The 15663-nt window shown below is 42.5% G+C and overlaps 1 non-coding gene across 1 annotated transcript; it reads left to right on the forward strand.

The window, feature by feature from the left end:
* Positions 1–4434: 4434 nt before the first annotated feature.
* TRNAT-AGU lies at positions 4435–4508 on the forward strand. The gene has a single exon. It is a non-coding gene; the product is annotated as a tRNA-Thr (tRNA).
* Positions 4509–15663: the final 11155 nt, after the last annotated feature.

The raw sequence follows: 15663 nt of genomic DNA on the forward strand, positions 1-15663 counted from the left end.
AACTGTTTAGGTGTTTTAAATAACTGGCATAATAATAACAATAGCTAGTATGTATCTAGTACTTCAGGGCTTATAAAGTACTTTTAATCTCATGAGATCCTTATGACAACATAGTGAGTTAGATGTTATTATTCCTATTTTACAGATGAGGAAACCAACTGAAAGGTGTTAAGTGACTTATCCAGAGCCACATAGAAAGATCATATTAGTGATGGAATACTTCCAATTACACAGTCCTAGGGAGCACTGATCAAAGACTGCCCAGTCTTCCTGGAAGTAATAAAGAAACCAAGAAATGGCGCTCAAATTTATGATGGCCCATGTACTCTCCTCAGTAATGACCCTGGCTATTTACCTCCCATGGGGGAAATGCCTTCATATTTGTCTGATATTAAAGGGTCAGGGGTTCAATTTAAGGCACACATAGTTTTTAGCAGCAAAGTGAGAGAAAGACTGGAGATTATAGCCTTAGTGGAGGATGGAAGTTTAGCAGTCAGTCATCCAGTCTGAACCATTCATTTTCTAGATGAGAAAGTTGAGATCCAAACTATGAAGTAATTTACCCCCAAGTCATGCAAGGAGTAACTCACAGTGGCAGGACTGGAGCCCAGGTCCTCAAAAGTCAATGATCTTTCCACTGTACCATACTGCTTCTCCAATGAGAATTCAGGAAATAGATTCCCTAAAAGCAAAGCCCACATCTTGTGCCTCTCCCCTGCTCCCTAAAGCCACACTTCCCTGAGAAAGGGCCTGAGATGCTTCAAGTCCCTTCATTGCTTCCCCACTGATAATCCCAAGTGTTCTGGAACAGGGGAACCCCCAGTGAAACTTCATGATTTCTCCTTGCAGGGACCTGAACATTTTTGCTGATGCTTTAGGTTACAGGGGAGCAAGGAGATTGTTAGGAACCAGAAAGATCACAGGCTGGGATTTCCCTGCTATTTTCTACCATTCTACCATTACCTTTAAAGCAGGGCTTAACCTAGGGTCTATGAACTGGTATACATTTATTCATTTATTTATATGTATTTATGTATATATAATTGTATTTCAATGCAGTTGGATTCTTTTGCGATTCATTGCGTTTCATTTTATGCATTTAAAGATATTATCCTAAGAAGGTCTTAGAGGGGTCCATGACACCCCCAAAGTTAGGAACTGTTGCATTGAAGCTTTGATCTTAAGGGAAATAAGAAAGTGTAAATTATCTGAGTAAGTAGTGGGGGGATATAAACTCTGAGATATGATTGGAGGGCGAAGATACGGCCCCTATGCAACCAACATTCCCGAAAAGATGGAGTGAAGGACAATCAGTAGCTCTGAGAGCCCCAAAGATAGTAGGAACTTGATGAATGTTCCGGAGCACCCTCTGGTGCTCAGTCCTGCCCATCTCATTTGCATCAATCTCATCACCATTGTTTGGCTGCAATTTTTTGAATCATTTATAGATCCATAGATCTAATGGGTCGATAGTTACAAGTAACTAATGGAGCCTATTACCCAGCGAGCAATGGTGATAAACTCAAGGTGGGCGTGAGTACACTAAGGCACGCTGCCCACTAATAAACTGTGCAGGAGATGAGGCAACATAATGTGGGTGACAGAGAACAGGAAGACAGCTTTGAATTCTGTCCCCAGACACTGGTTGTGTGATTCAGAGCAAGTCACTCAACCTCTGAGCCTCAGTTTCCTCATCTGTAAAATAAAGGAGCTAGATTAGCTGACCCTCAACGTTCAAAGTCTACAATTCTGTGATAAATGGCAGAAAGGATCTCGTCAAAGAGACAGAGTCCCGGAAAAGGGGGTGAGATGACCATGTAGCAAATGACGCTCAACCTGAGCGTGCCATTAGTATCCGAGTAATATCTAGTGATCATTCTAGAGGAAAGGGCCAAGCGTAGCAGATGGACACTAACAAGAGTCATGCAGATGAATGGACAATATTCTGCCCCCCTGGAGGAAGTGCCCATCAAAGTATCAAAGCATTCAAGATTTGTACCTCCTACAGAACATTGCTATGGATAAAATGCCTCATAGATTTTACTTATTTATTAGCATTGGTTGGGAGAATCCTTCCTTACCTGCTGTCTCCAAGTGAAGGAGAGAACATGGGGATTGCCTGAACTCTAGGGAAACCTCAGTCCTTCTGGGTAAAGGCTGGAGGTCCTCCTGTACCCTTCTCTTCTCTATAGACTGTCTCATCAGCTCCTAGGGATTCAATTATCATCCCTATGAAGACAGTTTTCAGATCTATTTGTGACAAATTGTTAGACATTTTGAATTGTACAGCCTGTAGACATCTTAAACTCTTCCCCACACTAGGATAACTGCAAAAGCCTTCCTTCTTGATCCAATTTTTCTTATGCAGCAACATAATTATAATTATGTATACATATATTGGATTTAACATATATTTTAATATATTTAACATGTATTGGACTACCTGCCATCTAGGGGACGGGGGTGGGAGGAAGGAGGGGAAATTTTGGAACAAAAGGTTTTGCAAAGGTCAGTGTTGAAAAATTACCCATGCATACGTTTTATAAATAAAAAGTTTTAATAAAAAAAAAGAAAGAAAGAAAAATATATTGGGTACTATGCTAATTACTTGGGGGGGGGGGGGGAAGAAGTGAACTTATATCCATGCTCTATATCCAAGGGGCCTCAGACCCTTTTCCCATCAAATACTAATTCCACAATGAATATACATAGAGAAATAGGAAAGAAACTCATTTATCCAAATCATAGACAAATGGAAATCAGAGAAGAATATATAGAGGAACATAGTGATAGCACCGACAATGAGTAAGGAGTAAGGGAGTGGGATCGAGGTAATATAGCTCAATAGAGAGACAAAGACAAAGACAGAGACAAGAATCGGAGACAGAAACCGAGACAAAGAGATAGAGAGATGGAAAGAGAGTTCCAGATCTCACCCAAGGGGAAATCCCTCCACTCCCTTACACCCCCCCACCCCCACCCCCCAAACACACACTCCCACCCCAGTTTCGGTAGCAAGTTCTAAAGGTTGTAAAGACTGAGCTACTATAGGGAGAATATCTGTGAATGGAACCTGGAATTGGATATTTTCCTCCCTGAGCAAAAGGAAATTCCATCATTTGCCCTATTTAGGGTTAGTCGAACTTTTAACCCTTCCCTTTTTTATTCAACCCCCTGAGTTCAGTACCTGGGGTCCTGCCAGCGTTCTGCATTGCACCGAGTACGAAGGAAGCTACGGACCCTTGGGGGGCTTTGGGGAGACAAGACATAGAGACTTGAAGTAATTAGAGAACAATGCAGACAACACAAGAAAATTAATCTGGATTAATGGGCAAGAGAAAAAAAAATGATTTTTTCGACCTGGAAAAGTCTAAATTAAAAAGGCGAGGAAATGATACCAACTTGTAAAAGCCAGCCCCGCAACTCTTAGAGGAGGACGGCCTTGAACCTCGGACCACGCGCAGCTGAGCCGCCGGCCTCCCCACTACACCACCTACTTGGCAGCCAAAGGAGCGTCGGTAATTTCTGTGTTCCTCACCACAGCCGGCAGATTTAGGATTTCCTTCTCTCGGGCGGTCTCAGGCTGTGTCTCTCCCCAAAGGGCTTTTCCTCGGGAGTTGCCCGGATCTTTTAGAACAAAGAGAGAATTTGAAGTATTTATTTAAAGATGACAGATGGGACCCGGGAGTGCGGGGAGCCCCGCGCAAGGGCAGAAGGGGGACATCTCCAGGCAGCTGCTTGCTTTAACTTTGGGGACCTAAAAAAAAAAAAAAGGGCGAAAGGGACCATTCGGCCCATCTCCTGGACATTTAGCTCGCAGCTTTTGTAGAAACAACCCAAAAACCCCATCTCTTTGTCAGTGGCTTTCTGTTTTCCCAGGGCCAAAAGGCTGAAGAAAAAGTAAAAAGTATTTCTGGAATAGACAGGCATCACACACCAAGGGAAGGCTCAGCTCCTAAGATTTTAAATGTTTTAAATTTCTAAAAAAGTGTATTTGATTTTTAAAATTCATGTATAGCGAACAACAGCAACCACAAAAACCTTCCGGGAGAGGTGGGGAAAGAAAGACTTTTGTAAAGTCACGCAACGACCCGCGGCTGGGAGCTGAGCTGGGGAGACAAAGGCCGCCCCCGCCCCCGCCCCCGCCCCCGCCCCCGCGCCGGCCCGAGCGCAGTCCCGGGTCCGCCTCGGATGCACGGTGACGCTCTAGGGCGCCCACCTGGGGCTGCGGCGCCTGCGCAGGGCAGGTAAGGCCGGGGCATCCCTCTTCACTCAGGACGTTTCAACTTGAAACTTCCAAGCGGTTGATCGATTTCTTGCGGGAGCTCGCGCGCTCCCCCCGCCCCCTCCCGCGCCGCCGCCTCCTCCTCGGGCGCTAACCTTTGGACTTAGTCTTCCGTTCTTTACCATTCATCTCGTCCCCTCGTCCGTGGCGGCGCCGTGGCTTAGTTGGTTAAAGCGCCTGTCTAGTAAACAGGAGATCCTGGGTTCGAATCCCAGCGGTGCCTGGGTCCCCTCAGGGGGGAGCGCGCTTCTTATTATTCTCCGTCTCTTATGTCCCGGAAGGTGGGCATTATCTCCGTGTCTAAAACCCCTCCTGCTTCTCGGGTACCCGCCAGGTCAAACTTTGGGGGTGCGGGACACCCCGCTCTCTGGAGGCTGTGGACCCCTGGCCCGAAGCTATTTTCCACCTTGAAAGTTCTTACAATTTATAATCCCTCCCCCATCCCGGTCACTGAGCATGCTCTTACCTCCTAAATTTTACTTACCCTTCTCCCACCGCTCTCCTTAGAAATGATCTCATTCCCCTCCTCTCTAAAACACCTCCCCTGGACGTAAAAGCCCCGGCACTCTCCCGTTAACACCTTCCCAATCAATCAGTCAATATGCAATTATTAAGTACCTCTCTTGGTCACTGGACTGAGAATCAGGAAGCCCCGGGATCATGATCTTCCCTCAACCACTTATTATTCATTTAATTAATTAACCTCCGTGCCTCACTTTCCGTATCTGTAAAAGTAGGGATTGGACTGGATGGCCTCCTTGCGGTTTCCCATCTACAATCCTACTATCATACCATGTGCTAAGCTATAGGGATAGGAAGAAAATGGATTGATATCTAACACACACATTACCAATATAAATAAATATAAGGGAATTTCTGGAAGAAGTCCTAGGAAAGGGCCAGGAAAGATCAGTAGAAAATGGTACTGGTTGAAGGTCAAAAGGAGACCCCAAGAGGTTTGAGACCCGTGTCTCAAAAGGATTTGCAGGCTTGAAGTCATCTCCAAGTCAAGGGGCAAAAGTCATTGTCATTATAACATTTAAGCGGCTGAGTTCCAAAAGGATTTAGCAAAGAACGGGGAGCAAGGAGACAAATCTGTCCGGTTCTTCCTGTCACTGATTGGCTCATTTTATGGCCCGGACGTCGAACCGAGGGGTGGTCTGTTCACTGTTGTCTCGGGAATCTGGTTATCACCGACCAGCAGATCATCTCTCTGACAGTCAGCAAAGTTTGTAGGACTATCCTAAGGCCAGAAGACTTTAGAATCATTGACAGATTGTTAGAACTAAAGTCCTCTAAGGTCAGGGGACTCCATCACTGCTATGTTTCCCTTAGAAGTTGTACCCCATCAGCTTGAAAGAAGCGAGGGGCAGACAAAAAGTGTAAAATATTAGCACATCTGCAGTTCAGTTACTTTGGCTCCAACAATATGGGAGGAAAGGGGGAAACTCACTCAAATCATCAACAAGCATTCACTTAAAAAATGAAAACAATTACGATAGAGAACAAGTATTTGCTAAGTACTTATTATATACCAGGTATTTTAAAATTGCTATCTTATTTTTTCCTCACAGAAACCCTGAGAGGTGGGTGCTATCATGAGCCCCATTTTACAGATGAGGAGATTGAGGCAGATAAAGCTAAATGGCTTGCCCAGGGTCACATAGCTAGGAAGTGTCAGACACCGGATTTGAATTCCTATTTCTCCAATCCAAAGCTCCTCCACAACCCTGTTGTGTCCATCATTCTAAGAGCCTGAAATACAAACACAAAAGTAATGTGTGTCTTTAATTTTATAGAACTCACATTCTAACTAGGCCCTCCCTGCCTTTCTGGTTTGATCCAGTGACACTGGTCTGGTCCTTCCTTGACTCTGGACATTTTCTTGGGGATATACCCCAGGTTTGCCACACTTTTCCTCCTCTGCTCTGACTACTGGACCTCCCTAGCTTCCTTTAGGTCCCATTTAAAATTCCCCCTCCTACAGAAAGTCTTCCCCAAATGCTCCCCTGATACTGCTTTTTTTTCCCTATTTATCCTGTCTAGATCTTAATTTGTACGTGTTGCTTTGCTTGTTGTCTTCTTTTGTAATCCTTGGCTTTCCACGGGCCTAGATCTCAGCAGGTACTTAATCAATGTTGATTGATCAGAGAGACACTTAAAGGTAAGTGGTCTTGAAGAGGTACTTGGAGGGGTAGCAATTCCTCCTACAAGACTGAATACTTTAAAAAAAAAAAATTAGACTGAATTCTTTAATGGAATCAAGGATTGTTTTTCTTGAGAGGATTATATAGATTTCAAAATAGAAAGGACCTCAAAGTCCATACAAGAAGTAGCTGGGTGAATAGAGGGCTAGGTGGGGAGCCAGGAAAACCAGAGTTCAAATCAGCTGCAGACATTTATAAATTCCATTTACATAGTACCCTTCTTTAACTCCAGTAGGTTATATGTTCCTCGAAGGCAGGGAGTGCTTTGCCTGGTCATTGTAACCTTCACTACTTGCTTAACACAAAACAGATGCTGACGAAAAGCTTTAATAAATTGTCGGCCTGAACCTCCTCTCCCAAGATATAGAAAAATTGAGTGGAATAGTAAAATAAAAATAATAATAATAATAAGCTTTGTTTTCTGTGGTTTGTACTCTGCCACCTAAATCATACTTGTCCCGTTGTTACTTTCAATTTCATAAACTTTTTTATGTTTAAAAACAAAATCCCTATTCAGAAATTCAATGAACATGCCTGCTATGTGCAAGGGAGTATGCTTAGGAATGGGGGTGCCTTGAATTAAAAGGCTGGATTTGAAGTTAGGAAGACCTGGTGGTGAATGTTGCCCCTGATGTCTACTAGCTGGGTGGCTGTGGGCACAGTCAGGCTCTCTGAGCTCCAGCTTCCTCATCAGGGATAGGAGGAAACCAGGAGGATGGACTTTGTTCTTGTTGTTCAGTCTTATCTGGGTCTTCATGATCCTGTGGCCTACTTTGGCTAAGTCTTTATTATTATTATTATTATTATTATTATTACTTTTTATTGACAGAACCCATGCCTGGGTAATTTTTTACAACATTATCCCTTGTACTCACTTCTGTTCCGACTTTTCCCCTTCCTCCCTCCAATCCCTCCCCCAGATGGCAGGCAGTCCTATATGTGTTAAATATGTCACAGCATACCCTAGATACAGTATATGTGTGCAGAACCAAACACTTCTCTTGTTGCTCAGGAAGAATTGGATTCAGAAGGTAGAAATAACTCGGGAAGAAAAACAAAAAATGAAAACAGTTTACACTCATTTTCCAGTGTTCCTTCTCTGGTGTAGCTAATTCTGTCCATCATTGATCTATTGGAACTGAATTAGATCTTAGCTTTGTAGAAGAAATCCACTTCCATCAGAATACATCCTCATACAGTATCATTGCTGAGGTATATAATGATCTCCTGGTCCTGCTCATTTCACTCAGCATCAGTTCATGTAAGTCTCACCAATCCTCTCTGTATTCATCCTGCTGGTCATTTTTTACAAAACAATAATATTCCATAACATTCATATACCACAATTTACCCAACCATTCTCCAGTTGATGGGCATTCATTCATTTTCCAGTTTCTAGCCACTATAAAAAGGGTTTTTGGCCAAGTCTTAAAAGTCTTGCTTGACCTCAGGTTGGAAAGGAGGTTTACTTAGGCCTGTAGTTTCTATACAACAGAGCTTGAATGATTTCTTGGGAGTTCTCCCTTATAAAGACTTCCAAGGCTAGATTCTGGCAATAAAAGAGAACTATGTCATTAATGGCTCTAAGAAACAAATTGTAGTCACTAAAAATAAAATTTTCACATTTGCTTAATTTTATCAGTGGAAAGAGAATGTCTTTCTTTCAAGGGGAGTTAAAGAATTGATACCAAAAAGTAGTTTGCCAGTAGTCTCAATAGATTTGGAGTCATATTGCTGAGACTTAATTTTTTTTTAAATTATATGTCAGCATTCAGTGGCAAGTTATTTTAGATAACCAAAAATATAGCCTACATGATTGAGTCTCCCACAAAAAAGTCTCACACCTAGAAATTTTCCATAAGTATTTTGATATTAATTTTTTTTATATTAAGCCTTCTTTCTCAATATATGTCTTCCTCTATAAAAAGAACCATTTCTTATAACAGGCTAGGAGATTTTCTTGGCAAAGATACTGGAGCGGTTTGCTATTTCCTTCTTCACAAGTAAAGTGACAGAGTCCAGGTCCCAAAACTAATAATATTTGAGGCTATATTTGAACTCAAGTCTTCTCAACACCAGTCCTAGAGGTCTATCCACTGAACTACTGCCTCGGCCTAAGAGGCAGAGCATGTGGACCCTGGAAGAAAAAAGATAAGGGCAAGAGAGAGGGGACGCGCAGAATGGAGGCAAGACAAATCCATCTGATCAAGCCTCATTTTAATGGGTGCAATAGTACAGATATATATTGCAGTAGGAAAGGAGGCAGGGTTGTGCAAACACAGTACAGGGTGGGGGTCCTAGACAAAGGGTTGGTTTCCCACCCAAGGACGAGCTGCTCAGTTGTCTCTGGTCATAGGAAGCTCCATGAATTGATTGGGGGATGCCTAGATATCTGCCTTTTCAAGGTTAGGGCAGTGCTTGATCATGTAGGATGTGATTAGGAGATTCCTCCATGATGTGATTAGGAGATTCCTATTCAAGGTTAGGGCAGTCTTTTGGAATGTGGCCTTATGTGGCCATAGATTAGTGCCGGCTCCCCACAAACTACCTAGCTACCTCCCAAGCAAATAGATTAAGTGACTTGTAACCCAGATCCTGGAGCTAATAAACTGGATTTGAACTCATTTTCCTGACTCCAGCTGTGCTCTCTGTCTACACCACCCAATGACCCATGGCATAATAATCATGGTGGTGATCAGTAAAACCCTCTATAAGTGGGCAGTGTGTCTTATTAAATATTCCAGCTCTAGGTGCCACATTTTTCTTCTTATTCCTAATTTTAGTTTCTCAGTCACATTTTGAACTTTAAAATCTTTTACATTCACTCTATCACTATCATGTGGTAAGAAAAAAAAAAAACAATAGTGAGTAAACAAAACAAAATCATTACAAACAGGAGAGAAAAGAAGAGGAAAAAAGACTTTGGCAGCTATTTTGAGACATTTGACCACTTTTGTGGAGTTATTTTAGTTGAGTCCAGCTCTTCGTGACCTCCTTTTAGGGTTTTCTTGGCAAAGATATTGGACTGCTTTGTCATTTCCTTCTCCAGTTCATTTTACAGATAAGAAAACTGAGGCAAATAGGATTAGGTGACTTAATCAAGGTCACACATAGTGGCTGAACTCAGGACTTCCAGAGTGCTGTCTGGCCTCTACAGATGCATGATTTATCCCTGATATCCTACCCTCCTAACCCTGACCATGTTATCATGAGAGGTCTTGGCAATGGTTCCCTCACTATGTGCTCTGTGCTGTGGGCTGCTCAGTGAATTCATTGGACCCGGAGAAGCAGAAAGGAGGGGACAATCTGGATTTGGGAAAGGCCCTGGGTGCCCATTCAAATGTGCACCAAACACTAATTTTTCCACACACCCACCAAAGAGCCCTAATATCACTGTACATAGGCTACAAGAGGACCTAATATAGACGGACTTTAATTTCCAGTTTTAAGTGACTTACCAATGACTTCCCCATCTCCTATCAGGGGTCCTCAAACTACGACCCACAGGCCAGATGCAAGCAGCTGAGGACGTTTATCCCCCTCACCCAGGGCTATGAAGTTTCTTTATTTAAAGGCCCACAAAACAAAGTTTTTGTTTTTACTATAGTCTGGCCCTCCAACAGTCTGAGGGACAGTGAACTGGCCCCTATTTAAAAAGTTTGAGGACCCCTATAACTAGGTATTAGCCATTAGCCACACATTAGTCTACCCCACCCACTCCTGCCAAACCCCTCTCCGTAATGTAATCTTCCCTCCTTAGAATATAAACTATAGGAAGGCAGGGATTGTTTTATTTGCTTATATATATCCCTAGAAGTTTATCTATGATGAACTTGGCACCTACTAAGCTCTTAGAAAAGCCCTACTTATCTCTCCATCCATCATCCATCCACCCATCCACCTATCTATTACAGAAATCCAATTAAAGGTAATTTCTTCAATTCATCTTTCTCACAATCTTTTTTTTTCCCCTTCAGAAATTGAGCAATTTGCCCCCTGCAAATAGCCTACAAAAGTGAATCCTTTGTGCCCTAAGCAAACACACAAACCTGTGTGTTTTCCTTCTATTGGAATCTTTACAAACTGTTAAGTCATTAGAGTTGATAGAGACAATAATTATCTAATTTAGCCTGGTTCAGTATGATTGATCTGATCTTACAAGGAGATGTTATGGGCCAGAACTTGAAACAAGGTACTAAATACAACTGATAGAAACAATGAATACAACTGATAGAAACAATGCTTGTGTTCACACATTTAGAGAGCTCATAAAAGCAAGACATATTCAGGGTTTAGTATGAGATATCTAAATTCACACCTCCTTAATCTCTGCCTCCAGAAGGTAGAGTCAACCTTTAACACTCAGCATAAATAGAGTTTCAGTGAGGCCAACCTGGGGCGCCAAAATCCTTCCAAGAAAAGCAACCTGTACCTCAGGAAGGTACTTTCATTATCCATGTTCTCGGAAGCTGGCAGACAGCATAGAAGTTAGCATCTGCTAATTTAGCTATCTTTGGAAATCTTTTTTTAAGACTGACTTCATAACAAGGCTCTCTCTCCCCCTGCCCCCTAATACATATCCACTCAGTTCCCACTGAAGTCCATCGGTGTAGAAAATAATAGCAGCTGTGGTTCATGTCTGACTGGATTGAAGATGCAGCTGTTTGTCTTTCAGAGAGTTTTGAGTTCAGTTCTAAATTGGTCTGTTCCTTAAAAAGGGACATAATCTCCCCCTACTCCCAACACACACACACACACACAGAATAACCTCTGAACCTGGCAGAGAAATGGAAATGCAAAATGTTTAATTTTGCCTCTAACTCTCAGGAAAGGCTGAGGAGTCTGTTATGACCTTCATTAATAAAGAATATGATTGGTTGCACATTATGACTAGACCAGAAGTAGGAGAACAGTTTTAGAGATGTACAAAGGACTCTGTCTTATCTGTTATCTCTGTCTCTCTCTGTCTGCCTGCGAGGCAGAGTGTGTGGACCCTGGAAGAAAAGAGATAAGGGTAAGAGAGAGGGGACGGGCAAAATGGAGGCAAGACAAATCCATCTGATCAAGCCTCCTATTGGGTGCAATAGTACAGATATACATAGCAGTAGGAAAGAAGGCAGGGTTGTACACAGTACAGGGTGGGGGTCCTAGACAAAGGGTTGGTATCCGGCCCAAGGATGAGCTGCTCAGGTGTTTCTGGTCGTAGGAAGCTCTATGATGTGATTAGGGGATGCCTAGATATCTGCCTATTCAAAGTTAGGGCAATGCTTGGATGTGATTAGGAGATTCCTATTCAGGAAGTCTTTGGTATGATGTGCTTAGGAGATTCCTATTCAAGGTTAGGAATGTGGCCCTATGTGGCTGTAGATTAGTGCCTGCTCCCCACATCTGTCTCTCTGTCCTATTTGTCTCTCTTGCCTTTCTTTTTCTGTAGTGAAGCCATTATTTTCTTTTGGGGATCCTATGCTTGCTTCTCTGCCAGAAGTCACACAGATTGTATGTGGTACCACCCTCCCCCCTTTCTACCTTTGTGTGACTTCACACCAAGTAAGCCCTCCAGATTTAAGGAGGTATTTGTAATCTAATTCCATTCTGTTTGCAAGACTGTTTGAAGTTAAGATCAGCATTAATAATTATGTTCTCAATTTAGAGAACTCATTTTGGAAGGATTTACATTTCTATTGTGTTAAGAATTTCCCTGCTCTAATGTATTATTGAAGTTATGACATGATCCAATCATTCTGGAAAGCAATTTATAACTATGCCCAAAGAGCTATCAAACTGTGCACACTCTTTGATCCAACAGTATCTCTACTGGGCTTATATCCCAAAGAGATATTAAAGGAGGGAAAGGGACCCACACGTGCAGAAATGTTTGTGGCAGCCCTGTTTGTAGTGGCTAGAAACTGGACACTGAGTGGATGCCCATCAGTAGGAAAATGGCTGAATGAGTTATGGTCTATGAATGTTATGGAATATTATTGTTCTGTAAGAAATGACCAGCAGGATGAATACAGAGAGGCCTGGAGAGACAGGAACTGATGCTGAGTGAAATGAGCAGAACCAGGAGAACATTGTACATGGCGACAAGATTATACAATGATCAATTCTAATGGACGTGGCTCTTTTCAACAATGGGATGATCCAGGCTAATTCCAATGGTCTTGTGAGGTACAAAGTCATCCACAACCAGAGAGAGAACTGTGGGAACTGAATGTGGATCACAACATAGCATTTTCACTCTTTGTGTTGATGTTTGTTTGCATTTCATTTTCTCATTTTTTTCTTTTTGATCTAATTTTTCTTGTGCAGCAAGATAATTATATAAATATGTATGTATATATTGGATTTAACATAAAATTTAACATGTTTAACATATATTGGATTACTTGCCATCTAGGGAAGGAGGTGAGGGGAAGGGGGAAAATTGGAACACAAGGATTTTGCAAGAGTCAATGTTGAAAAATCATCCATGCTTATGTTTTTAAAATTAAAAAAAAAACCTCCTATAAACAAAATTTAAAAAATAAATAAAAAATAAAGAATTTCCCTGAAAGTCTATAAACAAATACCCTTTCTCTTGTTAACAGACTAGTAGAAGGCAATCATGTCTCTTTTATTGAATGAGATTCAATTTCACATAAATAACAGTATATTAGCTATTTATTGAAAGGTCCCAAGAATTGCTGACCGGGAAGGGAATTCTTGCTCACTTCCGAACAATATTCATAAAAGGTAATGGGGATGTGAAGCAGTGTTGATAAGACTGCCAAAGGAATGCTGCTAACATAGGTTAATATTCAGACCAATTAAGAAAATGATGTCACTGAAATTCAATGGAAAACAAAGCATATAAGCCTTCTGTGGGTTAGGGAACCTTGGTTTTCTGAAAAGAAGTTCCTTCTGGCTCAGTAGTGCCTAGAAAATGATCAGTTGCTGGGTCAAAAGCCTAACAATAACTTCTCGGTGACAGGAGATGGCAGAGCTCTGCCAGCACCAATTTTCAGTCACGTTCCTACCGACACGGATGCTGGTGTTTGTTAGGGTGATTAAGGTGAGGATGGAAGAAGCCAGTTGAAAGCGATTGGTCTCTACTGCCACCTGGTGAACACAACATCAATGCCACCCATGCCTTTGATCTCAGTGCTTTCCAAGCCCTACCTGGCCACCGATGGATGCATCCTGGAATAAATCCAGGGGTTACTTAACTTGGCTAAAGATGAGTAACCCAGCTGGCCATGCCCTCCTCTAATTGCCTGGCTCTGAGACTGCCAACCCCAAAGCACCAGAGAATGGACCCCTGTCTTACCTGTCTTCCCATCTTTTACTCGGGGCTTGGTAATCCAGGTAGCAATGGGAACCTGCTGCCTTGTGGCTCCACTCAGAATTCCTAGGAATCTGAGAGGGAGACTCTCGGTCAGTCAACTTGGACAAAAAGAAGTTAGCCCGTTTCCCCGAAATTAAGTGAACTACTACAGAAGAATAAAACACAATGAACTCATCTGTGTGCCAAGGTTTGTGATCACCACGTCTGCTTTCTTGCATCCATTCAGGCTATATCGCACCCTCTTCCCCCCAGATGTTCCTGTCCCATTCTTGCTTATCCTATTGGATGCCCTGGAAGTGCTGTTCTACTCATGTCATCCAGGAAATCACCTTCCATGTATTTTGTATTTCCTTATATGTGTATGCATTTCTTCCCAGAAGAATGTAAGCTTCTTAAGGCCAGTATTCTTATCCTGTTTTTGTATCTTTAGTACTTGACATAGTGACTGGCACATAGCACTTAATAAATGTTTACTGAAATTCTTTTGAGGTTTGGCTTTTTCTCACGACAATCCTGCAAGATGGGGCCTAGCAATCATTAGGCAGAAGCAGTATCTAGCTGTGTTCTCTAAAGTTATTTGAGGCCATCACTCAGTACGTTGAAAATAGCACATATTCTCTCAACTCTCTTTTTCTTTCATGCTGGTCTGTGGAATCCCACTGTGCTCTAGTGGACAAGGCTTGGAAGTAGGAAGGGGGTTCAGAGCCTGCTCTGGACAGTTCCTGTGTGTGGCTGTCCATGGTCAAACAGGTCACCGATCCTCCCTGGAGTCTGCATTTCTTCATCTATCAAGTGGGAGGATTGGATTAAGTGGCCTCTACTAGGACTTCCTACTCCAAGTGTAGCATCTAGGAGAGAAATTTTCCTGCGAAGTGTTTTCACTATTTGGTTACACTCCTGGGTGGTTATTTTGTCTGGGCAGAGTGGGGATGCTTTGGCTGAATGAAAAAATCTTTATCTGGTGTCAGGCCCCAAGCTAAGCACCGGGGATACAAATACAAGAAGCCCACCAGTCCCACGCCAAGGAGCTTCATACTCGAAAGACACAGAGAAGGGAGCGATTTAAGGTTTGGAGGTTTAGAGAAAGGAAACGAAAAAGTGTATATTTTAGCCAGAGAAACCCGATTCATCTCGTGGCTTCAAGTCCCACAGACAACAGGGGAGGCTCCAAGCTTCAGAAGTGTGTGTGAGCAGGTGGGAGAAGGCCACAAGTTTTCACATTTGCTACAGCTAACAAGATCAGTCCTGGCTCCGAACCTGGCAACATTCAGTTTTATCCAGTGCCTTAGTTCTGTGCTCTGGATTTGTCTATTTTTCTGTAAAGACAAGTCAATTGTTGCTCCAATATATTCTAACCACCTTTTCTCATCTGTTCTGGAGCTGTCATTGGGTCATCCAGGAGTGTCTTTGGACTTCTAAGAGGGCCCTGATGGCTCCTGGGTATTCAACCTGTGAGATCAATTGTCCATCTGCTGTCTCACCTTGCAACTAAGCCTTACTGCACTTGTCAAAATAAATAGCTGGGTCCTAAAACCAACATAGCAGGCCTAATGAAAAGGGAGAGTGAAAAGAGAGTTAATGTATTCTGTCTTCATTCTATTCTCTTGTAGATTTTTCTAGAGGCATCTGTGTTTGTGGCCAAACACTGTATTTGCTGGAGGCAGATACATCTGTTCCTAGCCCAAGGATGTGGGGAGCAGTGAAGAGAACACACTCTCATATACTTTCCCGAAAAAGAACAAATGACAATGACAAGATTCAGAAAATAAACAATCTCCTGCTGAAACATACATTTTGAGGGCTCCCCCCAAATGTATTCCTCCCTTTTCCTCCCATTCCCATAA

The sequence above is a fragment of the Sarcophilus harrisii genome, chromosome 5, assembly GCF_902635505.1.
Source record: "Sarcophilus harrisii chromosome 5, mSarHar1.11, whole genome shotgun sequence".
Lineage (NCBI taxonomy): Eukaryota > Metazoa > Chordata > Mammalia > Dasyuromorphia > Dasyuridae > Sarcophilus > Sarcophilus harrisii.